We start from the raw sequence: 20085 nt of genomic DNA, 5'->3' as shown, positions 1-20085 counted from the left end.
TGGCCCTCTTGACTGCAGCAAAATAAACTCTGCTGCACGAGCTTGGGCCCTGTGTGCAAACAACCTGACTCGCACACTAAACTCTTTCTTTCTTTCACCAATAAATCAGGGGAAAGCGCGAACGCAGTCCCCCACTACCAGAAATAATGCAGTCGAGAATCCCGCATTTGGGGACATCGCAGGGGTCAGCAAATCCGATGTGCAATGGATGAGCCTCACCCTGGGAGCTCTGCCTTGCTGATCACAGATGCTCCCCTGCCAGGTAAGTATGAGTTGCGAGCCAGAGGGCAGGGCTTGGGCCTGTTCTGGAAGCCCCGCTAAGCGAGGGTGAGAAGGCCGGCCCTGACCCAGCCCCAGCCCTCCCGGAAGCCCTGAGCGTCTGCGGAGCTGCCTGTCCCACGTGCAGGGGGAAGCTCCGGCAGGCAGAGCCCAGCAGAAGAGGCACATTGTGGCACAGTTCATGTCTCCCACCAGGCCCTGCTCGGCCTGAGATTTGCATAAATTCGGACCTGGCTGCCAGCCAGCAGGCCCAGTCGGAAAGCGAGCAGGCCTGGCGCAGTGGGCCCACTGGCCCGTCGGCCCCAGGCGGGTCCATGGCCCTCCTGAGCCGACAGGTCACCCCGCTTAACAAGAGCGTCTCGGGTGGGGTGCCCCCCGCCAGGACACGGCAAGGCCCGATCGTGCCCGATCGGTGCTCGGACGGGGCGGGCGGCAGCGGCGGCCGGGAGCCAGTTTCACCCCTGCCCCCAAAACCCCAGGAGCTGGCTGGGCCTTCCTTAGGTTGGAGGGCCTGGGCGCGAAAGCAGAGCCCGGGCAGGGCAGGCTGGCTTCAAGAACTACCGGGGCACCTGATATCATGGGGCGCACAAGTCTGGGGTTAGGCACCTGTGCACTTCACCCCTCCAGTGAATGCTGGCCCTCTTGACCGCAGCAACATTCAGGGGCCCAACCTACACATGACACACATGACTTTCACATTTTTTTATTTCACCAATCCATCAGGCCTGTGGACCCCTGAACGGCCCAGGGCTGGCCCTCTTGACTGCAGCAAAATAAACTCTGCTGCACGAGCTTGGGCCCTGTGTGCAAACAACCTGACTCGCACACTAAACTCTTTCTTTCTTTCACCAATAAATCAGGGGAAAGCGCGAACGCAGTCCCCCACTACCAGAAATAATACAGTCGAGAATCCCGCATTTGGGGACATCGCAGGGGTCAGCAAATCCGATGTGCAATGGATGAGCCTCACCCTGGGAGCTCTGCCTTGCTGATCACAGATGCTCCCCTGCCAGGTAAGTATGAGTTGCGAGCCAGAGGGCAGGGCTTGGGCCTGTTCTGGAAGCCCCGCTAAGCGAGGGTGAGAAGGCCGGCCCTGACCCAGCCCCAGCCCTCCCGGAAGCCCTGAGCGTCTGCGGAGCTGCCTGTCCCACGTGCAGGGGGAAGCTCCGGCAGGCAGAGCCCAGCAGAAGAGGCACATTGTGGCACAGTTCATGTCTCCCACCAGGCCCTGCTCGGCCTGAGATTTGCATAAATTCGGACCTGGCTGCCAGCCAGCAGGCCCAGTCGGAAAGCGAGCAGGCCTGGCGCAGTGGGCCCACTGGCCCGTCGGCCCCAGGCGGGTCCATGGCCCTCCTGAGCCGACAGGTCACCCCGCTTAACAAGAGCGTCTCGGGTGGGGTGCCCCCCGCCAGGACACGGCAAGGCCCGATCGTGCCCGATCGGTGCTCGGACGGGGCGGGCGGCAGCGGCGGCCGGGAGCCAGTTTCACCCCTGCCCCCAAAACCCCAGGAGCTGGCTGGGCCTTCCTTAGGTTGGAGGGCCTGGGCGCGAAAGCAGAGCCCGGGCAGGGCAGGCTGGCTTCAAGAACTACCGGGGCACCTGATATCATGGGGCGCACAAGTCTGGGGTTAGGCACCTGTGCACTTCACCCCTCCAGTGAATGCTGGCCCTCTTGACCGCAGCAACATTCAGGGGCCCAACCTACACATGACACACATGACTTTCACATTTTTTTATTTCACCAATCCATCAGGCCTGTGGACCCCTGAACGGCCCAGGGCTGGCCCTCTTGACTGCAGCAAAATAAACTCTGCTGCACGAGCTTGGGCCCTGTGTGCAAACAACCTGACTCGCACACTAAACTCTTTCTTTCTTTCACCAATAAATCAGGGGAAAGCGCGAACGCAGTCCCCCACTACCAGAAATAATGCAGTCGAGAATCCCGCATTTGGGGACATCGCAGGGGTCAGCAAATCCGATGTGCAATGGATGAGCCTCACCCTGGGAGCTCTGCCTTGCTGATCACAGATGCTCCCCTGCCAGGTAAGTATGAGTTGCGAGCCAGAGGGCAGGGCTTGGGCCTGTTCTGGAAGCCCCGCTAAGCGAGGGTGAGAAGGCCGGCCCTGACCCAGCCCCAGCCCTCCCGGAAGCCCTGAGCGTCTGCGGAGCTGCCTGTCCCACGTGCAGGGGGAAGCTCCGGCAGGCAGAGCCCAGCAGAAGAGGCACATTGTGGCACAGTTCATGTCTCCCACCAGGCCCTGCTCGGCCTGAGATTTGCATAAATTCGGACCTGGCTGCCAGCCAGCAGGCCCAGTCGGAAAGCGAGCAGGCCTGGCGCAGTGGGCCCACTGGCCCGTCGGCCCCAGGCGGGTCCATGGCCCTCCTGAGCCGACAGGTCACCCCGCTTAACAAGAGCGTCTCGGGTGGGGTGCCCCCCGCCAGGACACGGCAAGGCCGTGAAGGCAAGGCCCGATCGTGCCCGATCGGTGCTCGGACGGGGCGGGCGGCAGCGGCGGCCGGGAGCCAGTCTCACCCCTGCCCCCAAAACCCCAGGAGCTGGCTGGGCCTTCCTTAGGTTGGAGGGCCTGGGCGCGAAAGCAGAGCCCGGGCAGGGCAGGCTGGCTTCAAGAACTACCGGGGCACCTGATATCATGGGGCGCACAAGTCTGGGGTTAGGCACCTGTGCACTTCACCCCTCCAGTGAATGCTGGCCCTCTTGACCGCAGCAACATTCAGGGGCCCAACCTACACATGACACACATGACTTTCACATTTTTTTATTTCACCAATCCATCAGGCCTGTGGACCCCTGAACGGCCCAGGGCTGGCCCTCTTGACTGCAGCAAAATAAACTCTGCTGCACGAGCTTGGGCCCTGTGTGCAAACAACCTGACTCGCACACTAAACTCTTTCTTTCTTTCACCAATAAATCAGGGGAAAGCGCGAACGCAGTCCCCCACTACCAGAAATAATGCAGTCGAGAATCCCGCATTTGGGGACATCGCAGGGGTCAGCAAATCCGATGTGCAATGGAGGAGTCTCACCCTGGGAGCTCTGCCTTGCTGATCACAGATGCTCCCCTGCCAGGTAAGTATGAGTTGCGAGCCAGAGGGCAGGGCTTGGGCCTGTTCTGGAAGCCCCGCTAAGCGAGGGTGAGAAGGCCGGCCCTGACCCAGCCCCAGCCCTCCCGGAAGCCCTGAGCGTCTGCGGAGCTGCCTGTCCCACGTGCAGGGGGAAGCTCCGGCAGGCAGAGCCCAGCAGAAGAGGCACATTGTGGCACAGTTCATGTCTCCCACCAGGCCCTGCTCGGCCTGAGATTTGCATAAATTCGGACCTGGCTGCCAGCCAGCAGGCCCAGTCGGAAAGCGAGCAGGCCTGGCGCAGTGGGCCCACTGGCCCGTCGGCCCCAGGCGGGTCCATGGCCCTCCTGAGCCGACAGGTCACCCCGCTTAACAAGAGCGTCTCGGGTGGGGTGCCCCCCGCCAGGACACGGCAAGGCCCGATCGTGCCCGATCGGTGCTCGGACGGGGCGGGCGGCAGCGGCGGCCGGGAGCCAGTTTCACCCCTGCCCCCAAAACCCCAGGAGCTGGCTGGGCCTTCCTTAGGTTGGAGGGCCTGGGCGCGAAAGCAGAGCCCGGGCAGGGCAGGCTGGCTTCAAGAACTACCGGGGCACCTGATATCATGGGGCGCACAAGTCTGGGGTTAGGCACCTGTGCACTTCACCCCTCCAGTGAATGCTGGCCCTCTTGACCGCAGCAACATTCAGGGGCCCAACCTACACATGACACACATGACTTTCACATTTTTTTATTTCACCAATCCATCAGGCCTGTGGACCCCTGAACGGCCCAGGGCTGGCCCTCTTGACTGCAGCAAAATAAACTCTGCTGCACGAGCTTGGGCCCTGTGTGCAAACAACCTGACTCGCACACTAAACTCTTTCTTTCTTTCACCAATAAATCAGGGGAAAGCGCGAACGCAGTCCCCCACTACCAGAAATAATGCAGTCGAGAATCCCGCATTTGGGGACATCGCAGGGGTCAGCAAATCCGATGTGCAATGGAGGAGTCTCACCCTGGGAGCTCTGCCTTGCTGATCACAGATGCTCCCCTGCCAGGTAAGTATGAGTTGCGAGCCAGAGGGCAGGGCTTGGGCCTGTTCTGGAAGCCCCGCTAAGCGAGGGTGAGAAGGCCGGCCCTGACCCAGCCCCAGCCCTCCCGGAAGCCCTGAGCGTCTGCGGAGCTGCCTGTCCCACGTGCAGGGGGAAGCTCCGGCAGGCAGAGCCCAGCAGAAGAGGCACATTGTGGCACAGTTCATGTCTCCCACCAGGCCCTGCTCGGCCTGAGATTTGCATAAATTCGGACCTGGCTGCCAGCCAGCAGGCCCAGTCGGAAAGCGAGCAGGCCTGGCGCAGTGGGCCCACTGGCCCGTCGGCCCCAGGCGGGTCCATGGCCCTCCTGAGCCGACAGGTCACCCCGCTTAACAAGAGCGTCTCGGGTGGGGTGCCCCCCGCCAGGACACGGCAAGGCCCGATCGTGCCCGATCGGTGCTCGGACGGGGCGGGCGGCAGCGGCGGCCGGGAGCCAGTTTCACCCCTGCCCCCAAAACCCCAGGAGCTGGCTGGGCCTTCCTTAGGTTGGAGGGCCTGGGCGCGAAAGCAGAGCCCGGGCAGGGCAGGCTGGCTTCAAGAACTACCGGGGCACCTGATATCATGGGGCGCACAAGTCTGGGGTTAGGCACCTGTGCACTTCACCCCTCCAGTGAATGCTGGCCCTCTTGACCGCAGCAACATTCAGGGGCCCAACCTACACATGACACACATGACTTTCACATTTTTTTATTTCACCAATCCATCAGGCCTGTGGACCCCTGAACGGCCCAGGGCTGGCCCTCTTGACTGCAGCAAAATAAACTCTGCTGCACGAGCTTGGGCCCTGTGTGCAAACAACCTGACTCGCACACTAAACTCTTTCTTTCTTTCACCAATAAATCAGGGGAAAGCGCGAACGCAGTCCCCCACTACCAGAAATAATACAGTCGAGAATCCCGCATTTGGGGACATCGCAGGGGTCAGCAAATCCGATGTGCAATGGATGAGCCTCACCCTGGGAGCTCTGCCTTGCTGATCACAGATGCTCCCCTGCCAGGTAAGTATGAGTTGCGAGCCAGAGGGCAGGGCTTGGGCCTGTTCTGGAAGCCCCGCTAAGCGAGGGTGAGAAGGCCGGCCCTGACCCAGCCCCAGCCCTCCCGGAAGCCCTGAGCGTCTGCGGAGCTGCCTGTCCCACGTGCAGGGGGAAGCTCCGGCAGGCAGAGCCCAGCAGAAGAGGCACATTGTGGCACAGTTCATGTCTCCCACCAGGCCCTGCTCGGCCTGAGATTTGCATAAATTCGGACCTGGCTGCCAGCCAGCAGGCCCAGTCGGAAAGCGAGCAGGCCTGGCGCAGTGGGCCCACTGGCCCGTCGGCCCCAGGCGGGTCCATGGCCCTCCTGAGCCGACAGGTCACCCCGCTTAACAAGAGCGTCTCGGGTGGGGTGCCCCCCGCCAGGACACGGCAAGGCCCGATCGTGCCCGATCGGTGCTCGGACGGGGCGGGCGGCAGCGGCGGCCGGGAGCCAGTTTCACCCCTGCCCCCAAAACCCCAGGAGCTGGCTGGGCCTTCCTTAGGTTGGAGGGCCTGGGCGCGAAAGCAGAGCCCGGGCAGGGCAGGCTGGCTTCAAGAACTACCGGGGCACCTGATATCATGGGGCGCACAAGTCTGGGGTTAGGCACCTGTGCACTTCACCCCTCCAGTGAATGCTGGCCCTCTTGACCGCAGCAACATTCAGGGGCCCAACCTACACATGACACACATGACTTTCACATTTTTTTATTTCACCAATCCATCAGGCCTGTGGACCCCTGAACGGCCCAGGGCTGGCCCTCTTGACTGCAGCAAAATAAACTCTGCTGCACGAGCTTGGGCCCTGTGTGCAAACAACCTGACTCTGCACACTAAACTCTTTCTTTCTTTCACCAATAAATCAGGGGAAAGCGCGAACGCAGTCCCCCACTACCAGAAATAATGCAGTCGAGAATCCCGCATTTGGGGACATCGCAGGGGTCAGCAAATCCGATGTGCAATGGATGAGCCTCACCCTGGGAGCTCTGCCTTGCTGATCACAGATGCTCCCCTGCCAGGTAAGTATGAGTTGCGAGCCAGAGGGCAGGGCTTGGGCCTGTTCTGGAAGCCCCGCTAAGCGAGGGTGAGAAGGCCGGCCCTGACCCAGCCCCAGCCCTCCCGGAAGCCCTGAGCGTCTGCGGAGCTGCCTGTCCCACGTGCAGGGGGAAGCTCCGGCAGGCAGAGCCCAGCAGAAGAGGCACATTGTGGCACAGTTCATGTCTCCCACCAGGCCCTGCTCGGCCTGAGATTTGCATAAATTCGGACCTGGCTGCCAGCCAGCAGGCCCAGTCGGAAAGCGAGCAGGCCTGGCGCAGTGGGCCCACTGGCCCGTCGGCCCCAGGCGGGTCCATGGCCCTCCTGAGCCGACAGGTCACCCCGCTTAACAAGAGCGTCTCGGGTGGGGTGCCCCCCGCCAGGACACGGCAAGGCCCGATCGTGCCCGATCGGTGCTCGGACGGGGCGGGCGGCAGCGGCGGCCGGGAGCCAGTTTCACCCCTGCCCCCAAAACCCCAGGAGCTGGCTGGGCCTTCCTTAGGTTGGAGGGCCTGGGCGCGAAAGCAGAGCCCGGGCAGGGCAGGCTGGCTTCAAGAACTACCGGGGCACCTGATATCATGGGGCGCACAAGTCTGGGGTTAGGCACCTGTGCACTTCACCCCTCCAGTGAATGCTGGCCCTCTTGACCGCAGCAACATTCAGGGGCCCAACCTACACATGACACACATGACTTTCACATTTTTTTATTTCACCAATCCATCAGGCCTGTGGACCCCTGAACGGCCCAGGGCTGGCCCTCTTGACTGCAGCAAAATAAACTCTGCTGCACGAGCTTGGGCCCTGTGTGCAAACAACCTGACTCGCACACTAAACTCTTTCTTTCTTTCACCAATAAATCAGGGGAAAGCGCGAACGCAGTCCCCCACTACCAGAAATAATGCAGTCGAGAATCCCGCATTTGGGGACATCGCAGGGGTCAGCAAATCCGATGTGCAATGGAGGAGTCTCACCCTGGGAGCTCTGCCTTGCTGATCACAGATGCTCCCCTGCCAGGTAAGTATGAGTTGCGAGCCAGAGGGCAGGGCTTGGGCCTGTTCTGGAAGCCCCGCTAAGCGAGGGTGAGAAGGCCGGCCCTGACCCAGCCCCAGCCCTCCCGGAAGCCCTGAGCGTCTGCGGAGCTGCCTGTCCCACGTGCAGGGGGAAGCTCCGGCAGGCAGAGCCCAGCAGAAGAGGCACATTGTGGCACAGTTCATGTCTCCCACCAGGCCCTGCTCGGCCTGAGATTTGCATAAATTCGGACCTGGCTGCCAGCCAGCAGGCCCAGTCGGAAAGCGAGCAGGCCTGGCGCAGTGGGCCCACTGGCCCGTCGGCCCCAGGCGGGTCCATGGCCCTCCTGAGCCGACAGGTCACCCCGCTTAACAAGAGCGTCTCGGGTGGGGTGCCCCCCGCCAGGACACGGCAAGGCCCGATCGTGCCCGATCGGTGCTCGGACGGGGCGGGCGGCAGCGGCGGCCGGGAGCCAGTTTCACCCCTGCCCCCAAAACCCCAGGAGCTGGCTGGGCCTTCCTTAGGTTGGAGGGCCTGGGCGCGAAAGCAGAGCCCGGGCAGGGCAGGCTGGCTTCAAGAACTACCGGGGCACCTGATATCATGGGGCGCACAAGTCTGGGGTTAGGCACCTGTGCACTTCACCCCTCCAGTGAATGCTGGCCCTCTTGACCGCAGCAACATTCAGGGGCCCAACCTACACATGACACACATGACTTTCACATTTTTTTATTTCACCAATCCATCAGGCCTGTGGACCCCTGAACGGCCCAGGGCTGGCCCTCTTGACTGCAGCAAAATAAACTCTGCTGCACGAGCTTGGGCCCTGTGTGCAAACAACCTGACTCGCACACTAAACTCTTTCTTTCTTTCACCAATAAATCAGGGGAAAGCGCGAACGCAGTCCCCCACTACCAGAAATAATACAGTCGAGAATCCCGCATTTGGGGACATCGCAGGGGTCAGCAAATCCGATGTGCAATGGATGAGCCTCACCCTGGGAGCTCTGCCTTGCTGATCACAGATGCTCCCCTGCCAGGTAAGTATGAGTTGCGAGCCAGAGGGCAGGGCTTGGGCCTGTTCTGGAAGCCCCGCTAAGCGAGGGTGAGAAGGCCGGCCCTGACCCAGCCCCAGCCCTCCCGGAAGCCCTGAGCGTCTGCGGAGCTGCCTGTCCCACGTGCAGGGGGAAGCTCCGGCAGGCAGAGCCCAGCAGAAGAGGCACATTGTGGCACAGTTCATGTCTCCCACCAGGCCCTGCTCGGCCTGAGATTTGCATAAATTCGGACCTGGCTGCCAGCCAGCAGGCCCAGTCGGAAAGCGAGCAGGCCTGGCGCAGTGGGCCCACTGGCCCGTCGGCCCCAGGCGGGTCCATGGCCCTCCTGAGCCGACAGGTCACCCCGCTTAACAAGAGCGTCTCGGGTGGGGTGCCCCCCGCCAGGACACGGCAAGGCCCGATCGTGCCCGATCGGTGCTCGGACGGGGCGGGCGGCAGCGGCGGCCGGGAGCCAGTTTCACCCCTGCCCCCAAAACCCCAGGAGCTGGCTGGGCCTTCCTTAGGTTGGAGGGCCTGGGCGCGAAAGCAGAGCCCGGGCAGGGCAGGCTGGCTTCAAGAACTACCGGGGCACCTGATATCATGGGGCGCACAAGTCTGGGGTTAGGCACCTGTGCACTTCACCCCTCCAGTGAATGCTGGCCCTCTTGACCGCAGCAACATTCAGGGGCCCAACCTACACATGACACACATGACTTTCACATTTTTTTATTTCACCAATCCATCAGGCCTGTGGACCCCTGAACGGCCCAGGGCTGGCCCTCTTGACTGCAGCAAAATAAACTCTGCTGCACGAGCTTGGGCCCTGTGTGCAAACAACCTGACTCGCACACTAAACTCTTTCTTTCTTTCACCAATAAATCAGGGGAAAGCGCGAACGCAGTCCCCCACTACCAGAAATAATGCAGTCGAGAATCCCGCATTTGGGGACATCGCAGGGGTCAGCAAATCCGATGTGCAATGGATGAGCCTCACCCTGGGAGCTCTGCCTTGCTGATCACAGATGCTCCCCTGCCAGGTAAGTATGAGTTGCGAGCCAGAGGGCAGGGCTTGGGCCTGTTCTGGAAGCCCCGCTAAGCGAGGGTGAGAAGGCCGGCCCTGACCCAGCCCCAGCCCTCCCGGAAGCCCTGAGCGTCTGCGGAGCTGCCTGTCCCACGTGCAGGGGGAAGCTCCGGCAGGCAGAGCCCAGCAGAAGAGGCACATTGTGGCACAGTTCATGTCTCCCACCAGGCCCTGCTCGGCCTGAGATTTGCATAAATTCGGACCTGGCTGCCAGCCAGCAGGCCCAGTCGGAAAGCGAGCAGGCCTGGCGCAGTGGGCCCACTGGCCCGTCGGCCCCAGGCGGGTCCATGGCCCTCCTGAGCCGACAGGTCACCCCGCTTAACAAGAGCGTCTCGGGTGGGGTGCCCCCCGCCAGGACACGGCAAGGCCGTGAAGGCAAGGCCCGATCGTGCCCGATCGGTGCTCGGACGGGGCGGGCGGCAGCGGCGGCCGGGAGCCAGTCTCACCCCTGCCCCCAAAACCCCAGGAGCTGGCTGGGCCTTCCTTAGGTTGGAGGGCCTGGGCGCGAAAGCAGAGCCCGGGCAGGGCAGGCTGGCTTCAAGAACTACCGGGGCACCTGATATCATGGGGCGCACAAGTCTGGGGTTAGGCACCTGTGCACTTCACCCCTCCAGTGAATGCTGGCCCTCTTGACCGCAGCAACATTCAGGGGCCCAACCTACACATGACACACATGACTTTCACATTTTTTTATTTCACCAATCCATCAGGCCTGTGGACCCCTGAACGGCCCAGGGCTGGCCCTCTTGACTGCAGCAAAATAAACTCTGCTGCACGAGCTTGGGCCCTGTGTGCAAACAACCTGACTCGCACACTAAACTCTTTCTTTCTTTCACCAATAAATCAGGGGAAAGCGCGAACGCAGTCCCCCACTACCAGAAATAATGCAGTCGAGAATCCCGCATTTGGGGACATCGCAGGGGTCAGCAAATCCGATGTGCAATGGAGGAGTCTCACCCTGGGAGCTCTGCCTTGCTGATCACAGATGCTCCCCTGCCAGGTAAGTATGAGTTGCGAGCCAGAGGGCAGGGCTTGGGCCTGTTCTGGAAGCCCCGCTAAGCGAGGGTGAGAAGGCCGGCCCTGACCCAGCCCCAGCCCTCCCGGAAGCCCTGAGCGTCTGCGGAGCTGCCTGTCCCACGTGCAGGGGGAAGCTCCGGCAGGCAGAGCCCAGCAGAAGAGGCACATTGTGGCACAGTTCATGTCTCCCACCAGGCCCTGCTCGGCCTGAGATTTGCATAAATTCGGACCTGGCTGCCAGCCAGCAGGCCCAGTCGGAAAGCGAGCAGGCCTGGCGCAGTGGGCCCACTGGCCCGTCGGCCCCAGGCGGGTCCATGGCCCTCCTGAGCCGACAGGTCACCCCGCTTAACAAGAGCGTCTCGGGTGGGGTGCCCCCCGCCAGGACACGGCAAGGCCCGATCGTGCCCGATCGGTGCTCGGACGGGGCGGGCGGCAGCGGCGGCCGGGAGCCAGTTTCACCCCTGCCCCCAAAACCCCAGGAGCTGGCTGGGCCTTCCTTAGGTTGGAGGGCCTGGGCGCGAAAGCAGAGCCCGGGCAGGGCAGGCTGGCTTCAAGAACTACCGGGGCACCTGATATCATGGGGCGCACAAGTCTGGGGTTAGGCACCTGTGCACTTCACCCCTCCAGTGAATGCTGGCCCTCTTGACCGCAGCAACATTCAGGGGCCCAACCTACACATGACACACATGACTTTCACATTTTTTTATTTCACCAATCCATCAGGCCTGTGGACCCCTGAACGGCCCAGGGCTGGCCCTCTTGACTGCAGCAAAATAAACTCTGCTGCACGAGCTTGGGCCCTGTGTGCAAACAACCTGACTCGCACACTAAACTCTTTCTTTCTTTCACCAATAAATCAGGGGAAAGCGCGAACGCAGTCCCCCACTACCAGAAATAATGCAGTCGAGAATCCCGCATTTGGGGACATCGCAGGGGTCAGCAAATCCGATGTGCAATGGATGAGCCTCACCCTGGGAGCTCTGCCTTGCTGATCACAGATGCTCCCCTGCCAGGTAAGTATGAGTTGCGAGCCAGAGGGCAGGGCTTGGGCCTGTTCTGGAAGCCCCGCTAAGCGAGGGTGAGAAGGCCGGCCCTGACCCAGCCCCAGCCCTCCCGGAAGCCCTGAGCGTCTGCGGAGCTGCCTGTCCCACGTGCAGGGGGAAGCTCCGGCAGGCAGAGCCCAGCAGAAGAGGCACATTGTGGCACAGTTCATGTCTCCCACCAGGCCCTGCTCGGCCTGAGATTTGCATAAATTCGGACCTGGCTGCCAGCCAGCAGGCCCAGTCGGAAAGCGAGCAGGCCTGGCGCAGTGGGCCCACTGGCCCGTCGGCCCCAGGCGGGTCCATGGCCCTCCTGAGCCGACAGGTCACCCCGCTTAACAAGAGCGTCTCGGGTGGGGTGCCCCCCGCCAGGACACGGCAAGGCCGTGAAGGCAAGGCCCGATCGTGCCCGATCGGTGCTCGGACGGGGCGGGCGGCAGCGGCGGCCGGGAGCCAGTCTCACCCCTGCCCCCAAAACCCCAGGAGCTGGCTGGGCCTTCCTTAGGTTGGAGGGCCTGGGCGCGAAAGCAGAGCCCGGGCAGGGCAGGCTGGCTTCAAGAACTACCGGGGCACCTGATATCATGGGGCGCACAAGTCTGGGGTTAGGCACCTGTGCACTTCACCCCTCCAGTGAATGCTGGCCCTCTTGACCGCAGCAACATTCAGGGGCCCAACCTACACATGACACACATGACTTTCACATTTTTTTATTTCACCAATCCATCAGGCCTGTGGACCCCTGAACGGCCCAGGGCTGGCCCTCTTGACTGCAGCAAAATAAACTCTGCTGCACGAGCTTGGGCCCTGTGTGCAAACAACCTGACTCGCACACTAAACTCTTTCTTTCTTTCACCAATAAATCAGGGGAAAGCGCGAACGCAGTCCCCCACTACCAGAAATAATGCAGTCGAGAATCCCGCATTTGGGGACATCGCAGGGGTCAGCAAATCCGATGTGCAATGGAGGAGTCTCACCCTGGGAGCTCTGCCTTGCTGATCACAGATGCTCCCCTGCCAGGTAAGTATGAGTTGCGAGCCAGAGGGCAGGGCTTGGGCCTGTTCTGGAAGCCCCGCTAAGCGAGGGTGAGAAGGCCGGCCCTGACCCAGCCCCAGCCCTCCCGGAAGCCCTGAGCGTCTGCGGAGCTGCCTGTCCCACGTGCAGGGGGAAGCTCCGGCAGGCAGAGCCCAGCAGAAGAGGCACATTGTGGCACAGTTCATGTCTCCCACCAGGCCCTGCTCGGCCTGAGATTTGCATAAATTCGGACCTGGCTGCCAGCCAGCAGGCCCAGTCGGAAAGCGAGCAGGCCTGGCGCAGTGGGCCCACTGGCCCGTCGGCCCCAGGCGGGTCCATGGCCCTCCTGAGCCGACAGGTCACCCCGCTTAACAAGAGCGTCTCGGGTGGGGTGCCCCCCGCCAGGACACGGCAAGGCCGTGAAGGCAAGGCCCGATCGTGCCCGATCGGTGCTCGGACGGGGCGGGCGGCAGCGGCGGCCGGGAGCCAGTCTCACCCCTGCCCCCAAAACCCCAGGAGCTGGCTGGGCCTTCCTTAGGTTGGAGGGCCTGGGCGCGAAAGCAGAGCCCGGGCAGGGCAGGCTGGCTTCAAGAACTACCGGGGCACCTGATATCATGGGGCGCACAAGTCTGGGGTTAGGCACCTGTGCACTTCACCCCTCCAGTGAATGCTGGCCCTCTTGACCGCAGCAACATTCAGGGGCCCAACCTACACATGACACACATGACTTTCACATTTTTTTATTTCACCAATCCATCAGGCCTGTGGACCCCTGAACGGCCCAGGGCTGGCCCTCTTGACTGCAGCAAAATAAACTCTGCTGCACGAGCTTGGGCCCTGTGTGCAAACAACCTGACTCGCACACTAAACTCTTTCTTTCTTTCACCAATAAATCAGGGGAAAGCGCGAACGCAGTCCCCCACTACCAGAAATAATGCAGTCGAGAATCCCGCATTTGGGGACATCGCAGGGGTCAGCAAATCCGATGTGCAATGGAGGAGTCTCACCCTGGGAGCTCTGCCTTGCTGATCACAGATGCTCCCCTGCCAGGTAAGTATGAGTTGCGAGCCAGAGGGCAGGGCTTGGGCCTGTTCTGGAAGCCCCGCTAAGCGAGGGTGAGAAGGCCGGCCCTGACCCAGCCCCAGCCCTCCCGGAAGCCCTGAGCGTCTGCGGAGCTGCCTGTCCCACGTGCAGGGGGAAGCTCCGGCAGGCAGAGCCCAGCAGAAGAGGCACATTGTGGCACAGTTCATGTCTCCCACCAGGCCCTGCTCGGCCTGAGATTTGCATAAATTCGGACCTGGCTGCCAGCCAGCAGGCCCAGTCGGAAAGCGAGCAGGCCTGGCGCAGTGGGCCCACTGGCCCGTCGGCCCCAGGCGGGTCCATGGCCCTCCTGAGCCGACAGGTCACCCCGCTTAACAAGAGCGTCTCGGGTGGGGTGCCCCCCGCCAGGACACGGCAAGGCCGTGAAGGCAAGGCCCGATCGGTGCTCGGACGGGGCGGGCGGCAGCGGCGGCCGGGAGCCAGTCTCACCCCTGCCCCCAAAACCCCAGGAGCTGGCCGGGCCTTCCTTAGGTTGGAGGGCCTGGGCGCGAAAGCAGAGCCCGGGCAGGGCAGGCTGGCTTCAAGAACTACCGGGGCACCTGATATCATGGGGCGCACAAGTCTGGGGTTAGGCACCTGTGCACTTCACCCCTCCAGTGAATGCTGGCCCTCTTGACCGCAGCAACATTCAGGGGCCCAACCTACACATGACACACATGACTTTCACATTTTTTTATTTCACCAATCCATCAGGCCTGTGGACCCCTGAACGGCCCAGGGCTGGCCCTCTTGACTGCAGCAAAATAAACTCTGCTGCACGAGCTTGGGCCCTGTGAGCAAACAACCTGACTCGCACACTAAACTCTTTCTTTCTTTCACCAATAAATCAGGGGAAAGCGCGAACGCAGTCCCCCACTACCAGAAATAATGCAGTCGAGAATCCCGCATTTGGGGACATCGCAGGGGTCAGCAAATCCGATGTGCAATGGATGAGCCTCACCCTGGGAGCTCTGCCTTGCTGATCACAGATGCTCCCCTGCCAGGTAAGTATGAGTTGCGAGCCAGAGGGCAGGGCTTGGGCCTGTTCTGGAAGCCCCGCTAAGCGAGGGTGAGAAGGCCGGCCCTGACCCAGCCCCAGCCCTCCCGGAAGCCCTGAGCGTCTGCGGAGCTGCCTGTCCCACGTGCAGGGGGAAGCTCCGGCAGGCAGAGCCCAGCAGAAGAGGCACATTGTGGCACAGTTCATGTCTCCCACCAGGCCCTGCTCGGCCTGAGATTTGCATAAATTCGGACCTGGCTGCCAGCCAGCAGGCCCAGTCGGAAAGCGAGCAGGCCTGGCGCAGTGGGCCCACTGGCCCGTCGGCCCCAGGCGGGTCCATGGCCCTCCTGAGCCGACAGGTCACCCCGCTTAACAAGAGCGTCTCGGGTGGGGTGCCCCCCGCCAGGACACGGCAAGGCCCGATCGTGCCCGATCGGTGCTCGGACGGGGCGGGCGGCAGCGGCGGCCGGGAGCCAGTTTCACCCCTGCCCCCAAAACCCCAGGAGCTGGCTGGGCCTTCCTTAGGTTGGAGGGCCTGGGCGCGAAAGCAGAGCCCGGGCAGGGCAGGCTGGCTTCAAGAACTACCGGGGCACCTGATATCATGGGGCGCACAAGTCTGGGGTTAGGCACCTGTGCACTTCACCCCTCCAGTGAATGCTGGCCCTCTTGACCGCAGCAACATTCAGGGGCCCAACCTACACATGACACACATGACTTTCACATTTTTTTATTTCACCAATCCATCAGGCCTGTGGACCCCTGAACGGCCCAGGGCTGGCCCTCTTGACTGCAGCAAAATAAACTCTGCTGCACGAGCTTGGGCCCTGTGTGCAAACAACCTGACTCGCACACTAAACTCTTTCTTTCTTTCACCAATAAATCAGGGGAAAGCGCGAACGCAGTCCCCCACTACCAGAAATAATGCAGTCGAGAATCCCGCATTTGGGGACATCGCAGGGGTCAGCAAATCCGATGTGCAATGGATGAGCCTCACCCTGGGAGCTCTGCCTTGCTGATCACAGATGCTCCCCTGCCAGGTAAGTATGAGTTGCGAGCCAGAGGGCAGGGCTTGGGCCTGTTCTGGAAGCCCCGCTAAGCGAGGGTGAGAAGGCCGGCCCTGACCCAGCCCCAGCCCTCCCGGAAGCCCTGAGCGTCTGCGGAGCTGCCTGTCCCACGTGCAGGGGGAAGCTCCGGCAGGCAGAGCCCAGCAGAAGAGGCACATTGTGGCACAGTTCATGTCTCCCACCAGGCCCTGCTCGGCCTGAGATTTGCATAAATTCGGACCTGGCTGCCAGCCAGCAGGCCCAGTCGGAAAGCGAGCAGGCCTGGCGCAGTGGGCCCACTGGCCCGTCGGCCCCAGGCGGGTCCATGGCCCTCCTGAGCCGACAGGTCACCCCGCTTAACAAGAGCGTCTCGGGTGGGGTGCCCCCCGCCAGGACACGGCAAGGCCCGATCGTGCCCGATCGGTGCTCGGACGGGGCGGGCGGCAGCGGCGGCCGGGAGCCAGTTTCACCCCTGCCCCCAAAACCCCAGGAGCTGGCTGGGCCTTCCTTAGGTTGGAGGGCCTGGGCGCGAAAGCAGAGCCCGGGCAGGGCAGGCTGGCTTCAAGAACTACCGGGGCACCTGATATCATGGGGCGCACAAGTCTGGGGTTAGGCACCTGTGCACTTCACCCCTCCAGTGAATGCTGGCCCTCTTGACCGCAGCAACATTCAGGGGCCCAACCTACACATGACACACATGACTTTCACATTTTTTTATTTCACCAATCCATCAGGCCTGTGGACCCCTGAACGGCCCAGGGCTGGCCCTCTTGACTGCAGCAAAATAAACTCTGCTGCACGAGCTTGGGCCCTGTGTGCAAACAACCTGACTCGCACACTAAACTCTTTCTTTCTTTCACCAATAAATCAGGGGAAAGCGCGAACGCAGTCCCCCACTACCAGAAATAATACAGTCGAGAATCCCGCATTTGGGGACATCGCAGGGGTCAGCAAATCCGATGTGCAATGGATGAGCCTCACCCTGGGAGCTCTGCCTTGCTGATCACAGATGCTCCCCTGCCAGGTAAGTATGAGTTGCGAGCCAGAGGGCAGGGCTTGGGCCTGTTCTGGAAGCCCCGCTAAGCGAGGGTGAGAAGGCCGGCCCTGACCCAGCCCCAGCCCTCCCGGAAGCCCTGAGCGTCTGCGGAGCTGCCTGTCCCACGTGCAGGGGGAAGCTCCGGCAGGCAGAGCCCAGCAGAAGAGGCACATTGTGGCACAGTTCATGTCTCCCACCAGGGCCTGCTCGGCCTGAGATTTGCATAAATTCGGACCTGGCTGCCAGCCAGCAGGCCCAGTCGGAAAGCGAGCAGGCCTGGCGCAGTGGGCCCACTGGCCCGTCGGCCCCAGGCGGGTCCATGGCCCTCCTGAGCCGACAGGTCACCCCGCTTAACAAGAGCGTCTCGGGTGGGGTGCCCCCCGCCAGGACACGGCAAGGCCGTGAAGGCAAGGCCCGATCGTGCCCGATCGGTGCTCGGACGGGGCGGGCGGCAGCGGCGGCCGGGAGCCAGTCTCACCCCTGCCCCCCAAAACCCCAGGAGCTGGCTGGGCCTTCCTTAGGTTGGAGGGCCTGGGCGCGAAAGCAGAGCCCGGGCAGGGCAGGCTGGCTTCAAGAACTACCGGGGCACCTGATATCATGGGGCGCACAAGTCTGGGGTTAGGCACCTGTGCACTTCACCCTCCAGTGAATGCTGGCCCTCTTGACCGCAGCAACATTCAGGGGCCCAACCTACACATGACACACATGACTTTTCACATTTTTTTATTTCACCAATCCATCAGGCCTGTGGACCCCTGAACGGCCCAGGGCTGGCCCTCTTGACTGCAGCAAAATAAACTCTGCTGCACGAGCTTGGGCCCTGTGTGCAAACAACCTGACTCGCACACTAAACTCTTTCTTTCTTTCACCAATAAATCAGGGGAAAGCGCGAACGCAGTCCCCCACTACCAGAAATAATGCAGTCGAGAATCCCGCATTTGGGGACATGCAGGGGTCAGCAAATCCGATGTGCAATGGAGGAGTCTCACCCTGGGAGCTCTGCCTTGCTGATCACAGATGCTCCCTGCCAGGTAAGTATGAGTTGCGAGCCAGAGGGCAGGGGCTTGGGCCTGTTCTGGAAGCCCGCTAAGCGAGGGTGAGAAGGGCCGGGCCCTGACCCAGCCCCAGCCCTCCCGGAAGCCCTGGCGGCTGCGGAGCTGCCTGTCCCACGTGCAGGGGGAAGCTCCGGCAGGCAGAGCCCAGCAGAAGAGGCACATTGTGGCACAGTTCATGTCTCCCACCAGGCCCTGCTCGGCCTGAGATTTGCATAAATTCGGACCTGGCTGCCAGCCAGCAGGCCCAGTCGGAAAGCGAGCAGGCCTGGCGCAGTGGGCCCTCTGGCCCGTCGGCCCCAGGCGGGTCCATGGCCCTCCTGAGCCGACAGGTCACCCCGCTTAACAAGAGCGTCTCGGGTGGGGTGCCCCCCGCCAGGACACGGCAAGGCCGTGAAGGCAAGGCCCGATCGGTGCTCGGACGGGGCGGGCGGCAGCGGCGGCCGGGAGCCAGTCTCACCCCTGCCCCCAAAACCCCAGGAGCTGGCCGGGCCTTCCTTAGGTTGGAGGGCCTGGGCGCGAAAGCAGAGCCCGGGCAGGGCAGGCTGGCTTCAAGAACTACCGGGGCACCTGATATCATGGGGCGCACAAGTCTGGGGTTAGGCACCTGTGCACTTCACCCCTCCAGTGAATGCTGGCCCTCTTGACCGCAGCAACATTCAGGGGCCCAACCTACACATGACACACATGACTTTCACATTTTTTTATTTCACCAATCCATCAGGCCTGTGGACCCCTGAACGGCCCAGGGCTGGCCCTCTTGACTGCAGCAAAATAAACTCTGCTGCACGAGCTTGGGCCCTGTGAGCAAACAACCTGACTCGCACACTAAACTCTTTCTTTCTTTCACCAATAAATCAGGGGAAAGCGCGAACGCAGTCCCCACTACCAGAAATAATGCAGTCGAGAATCCCGCATTTGGGGACATCGCAGGGGTCAGCAAATCCGATGTGCAATGGATGAGCCTCACCCTGGGAGCTCTGCCTTGCTGATCACAGATGGCTCCCCTGCCAGGTAAGTATGAGTTGCGAGCCAGAGGGCAGGGCTTGGGCCTGTTCTGGAAGCCCCGCTAAGCGAGGGTGAGAAGGCCGGCCCTGGACCCAGCCCCAGCCCTCCCGGAAGCCCTGAGCGTCTGCGGAGCTGCCTGTCCCACGTGCAGGGGGAAGCTCCGGCAGGCAGAGCCCAGCAGAAGAGGCACATTGTGGCACAGTTCATGTCTCCCACCAGGCCCTGCTCGCCTGAGATTTGCATAAATTCGGGACCTGGCTGCCAGCCAGCCTGCCCTGCCCGGGCTCCTGCTTTCGCAGGGCCCAGGCCCTCCAGACCTAAGGAAGGGCCCAGCCAGCCCTCCTGGGGGGGGGGGGTTTGGGGCAAGGGGTGAAACTGGCTCCGTGCCCCCGCCAGGACACGGCAAGGCCCGATCGTGCCCGATCGGTGCTCGGACGGGCGGGCGGCAGCGGCGGCCGGGAGCAGTTTCACCCCTGCCCCCAAAACCCCAGGAGCTGGCTGGGCCTTCCTTAGGTTGGAGGGCCTGGGCGCGAAAGCAGAGCCCGGGCAGGGCAGGCTGGCTTCAAGAACTACCGGGGCACCTGATATCATGGGGGCGCACAAGTCTGGGGTTAGGCACCTGTGCACTTCACCCCTCCAGTGAATGCTGGCCCTCTTGACCGCAGCAACATTCAGGGGCCCAACCTACACATGACACACATGACTTTCACATTTTTTATTTCACCAATCCATCAGGCCTGTGGACCCCTGAACGGCCCAGGGCTGGCCCTCTTGACTGCAGCAAAATAAACTCTGCTGCACGAGCTTGGGCCCTGTGTGCAAACAACCTGACTCGCACACTAACTCTTTCTTTCTTTCACCAATAAATCAGGGGAAAGCGCGAACGCAGTCCCCCACTACCAGAAATAATGCAGTCGAGAATCCCGCATTTGGGGACATCGCAGGGGTCAGGCAAATCCGATGTGCAATGGATGAGCCTTCACCCTGGGAGCTCTGCCTTGCTGATCACAGATGCTCCCCTGCCAGGTAAGTATGAGTTGCGAGCCAGAGGGCAGGGCTTGGGCCTGTTCTGGAGCCCCGCTAAGCGAGGGTGAGAAGGCCGGCCCTGACCCAGCCCCAGCCCTCCCGGAAGCCCTGAGCGTCTGCGGAGCTGCCTGTCCCACGTGCAGGGGAAGCTCCGGCAGCAGAGCCCAGCAGAAAGAGGCACATT

The 20085-nt window shown here is 62.1% G+C and overlaps 20 non-coding genes across 20 annotated transcripts; all 20 read right to left on the bottom strand.

Annotated features, from left to right (window-relative positions):
* Positions 1–106: 106 nt before the first annotated feature.
* On the bottom strand, positions 107–270 carry LOC138529157 (U1 spliceosomal RNA). Its single transcript, XR_011284497.1, has one exon. It is a non-coding gene; the product is annotated as a U1 spliceosomal RNA (small nuclear RNA).
* Positions 271–1136: 866 nt separating this feature from the next.
* On the bottom strand, positions 1137–1300 carry LOC138529369 (U1 spliceosomal RNA). The gene has a single exon (XR_011284706.1). It is a non-coding gene; the product is annotated as a U1 spliceosomal RNA (small nuclear RNA).
* Positions 1301–2166: 866 nt separating this feature from the next.
* On the bottom strand, positions 2167–2330 carry LOC138529156 (U1 spliceosomal RNA). Its single transcript, XR_011284496.1, has one exon. It is a non-coding gene; the product is annotated as a U1 spliceosomal RNA (small nuclear RNA).
* An 880-nt stretch (positions 2331–3210) lies between these two features.
* LOC138529488 (U1 spliceosomal RNA) lies at positions 3211–3374 on the bottom strand. The gene has a single exon (XR_011284824.1). It is a non-coding gene; the product is annotated as a U1 spliceosomal RNA (small nuclear RNA).
* Positions 3375–4240: 866 nt separating this feature from the next.
* On the bottom strand, positions 4241–4404 carry LOC138529487 (U1 spliceosomal RNA). The gene has a single exon (XR_011284823.1). It is a non-coding gene; the product is annotated as a U1 spliceosomal RNA (small nuclear RNA).
* Positions 4405–5270: 866 nt separating this feature from the next.
* Positions 5271–5434, bottom strand: LOC138529368 (U1 spliceosomal RNA). Its single transcript, XR_011284705.1, has one exon. It is a non-coding gene; the product is annotated as a U1 spliceosomal RNA (small nuclear RNA).
* An 867-nt stretch (positions 5435–6301) lies between these two features.
* LOC138529155 (U1 spliceosomal RNA) lies at positions 6302–6465 on the bottom strand. The gene has a single exon (XR_011284495.1). It is a non-coding gene; the product is annotated as a U1 spliceosomal RNA (small nuclear RNA).
* An 866-nt stretch (positions 6466–7331) lies between these two features.
* LOC138529486 (U1 spliceosomal RNA) lies at positions 7332–7495 on the bottom strand. The gene has a single exon (XR_011284822.1). It is a non-coding gene; the product is annotated as a U1 spliceosomal RNA (small nuclear RNA).
* Positions 7496–8361: 866 nt separating this feature from the next.
* LOC138529366 (U1 spliceosomal RNA) lies at positions 8362–8525 on the bottom strand. Its single transcript, XR_011284703.1, has one exon. It is a non-coding gene; the product is annotated as a U1 spliceosomal RNA (small nuclear RNA).
* An 866-nt stretch (positions 8526–9391) lies between these two features.
* Positions 9392–9555, bottom strand: LOC138529154 (U1 spliceosomal RNA). Its single transcript, XR_011284494.1, has one exon. It is a non-coding gene; the product is annotated as a U1 spliceosomal RNA (small nuclear RNA).
* An 880-nt stretch (positions 9556–10435) lies between these two features.
* Positions 10436–10599, bottom strand: LOC138529485 (U1 spliceosomal RNA). The gene has a single exon (XR_011284821.1). It is a non-coding gene; the product is annotated as a U1 spliceosomal RNA (small nuclear RNA).
* An 866-nt stretch (positions 10600–11465) lies between these two features.
* Positions 11466–11629, bottom strand: LOC138529153 (U1 spliceosomal RNA). The gene has a single exon (XR_011284493.1). It is a non-coding gene; the product is annotated as a U1 spliceosomal RNA (small nuclear RNA).
* An 880-nt stretch (positions 11630–12509) lies between these two features.
* On the bottom strand, positions 12510–12673 carry LOC138529484 (U1 spliceosomal RNA). The gene has a single exon (XR_011284820.1). It is a non-coding gene; the product is annotated as a U1 spliceosomal RNA (small nuclear RNA).
* An 880-nt stretch (positions 12674–13553) lies between these two features.
* Positions 13554–13717, bottom strand: LOC138529483 (U1 spliceosomal RNA). Its single transcript, XR_011284819.1, has one exon. It is a non-coding gene; the product is annotated as a U1 spliceosomal RNA (small nuclear RNA).
* An 870-nt stretch (positions 13718–14587) lies between these two features.
* LOC138529152 (U1 spliceosomal RNA) lies at positions 14588–14751 on the bottom strand. Its single transcript, XR_011284492.1, has one exon. It is a non-coding gene; the product is annotated as a U1 spliceosomal RNA (small nuclear RNA).
* Positions 14752–15617: 866 nt separating this feature from the next.
* Positions 15618–15781, bottom strand: LOC138529151 (U1 spliceosomal RNA). Its single transcript, XR_011284491.1, has one exon. It is a non-coding gene; the product is annotated as a U1 spliceosomal RNA (small nuclear RNA).
* An 866-nt stretch (positions 15782–16647) lies between these two features.
* Positions 16648–16811, bottom strand: LOC138529365 (U1 spliceosomal RNA). Its single transcript, XR_011284702.1, has one exon. It is a non-coding gene; the product is annotated as a U1 spliceosomal RNA (small nuclear RNA).
* An 881-nt stretch (positions 16812–17692) lies between these two features.
* LOC138528921 (U1 spliceosomal RNA) lies at positions 17693–17854 on the bottom strand. Its single transcript, XR_011284320.1, has one exon. It is a non-coding gene; the product is annotated as a U1 spliceosomal RNA (small nuclear RNA).
* An 871-nt stretch (positions 17855–18725) lies between these two features.
* LOC138528910 (U1 spliceosomal RNA) lies at positions 18726–18889 on the bottom strand. Its single transcript, XR_011284309.1, has one exon. It is a non-coding gene; the product is annotated as a U1 spliceosomal RNA (small nuclear RNA).
* An 854-nt stretch (positions 18890–19743) lies between these two features.
* On the bottom strand, positions 19744–19909 carry LOC138529482 (U1 spliceosomal RNA). Its single transcript, XR_011284818.1, has one exon. It is a non-coding gene; the product is annotated as a U1 spliceosomal RNA (small nuclear RNA).
* Between the last annotated feature and the right edge of the window lie 176 nt (positions 19910–20085).

This window comes from Ambystoma mexicanum, chromosome 7q (genome assembly GCF_040938575.1).
Source record: "Ambystoma mexicanum isolate Mex_15411 chromosome 7q, UKY_AmexF1_1, whole genome shotgun sequence".
In the NCBI taxonomy this organism is placed as follows: Eukaryota; Metazoa; Chordata; class Amphibia; order Caudata; family Ambystomatidae; genus Ambystoma; species Ambystoma mexicanum.
This window is presented reverse-complemented; position numbering and strand designations above follow the sequence as displayed.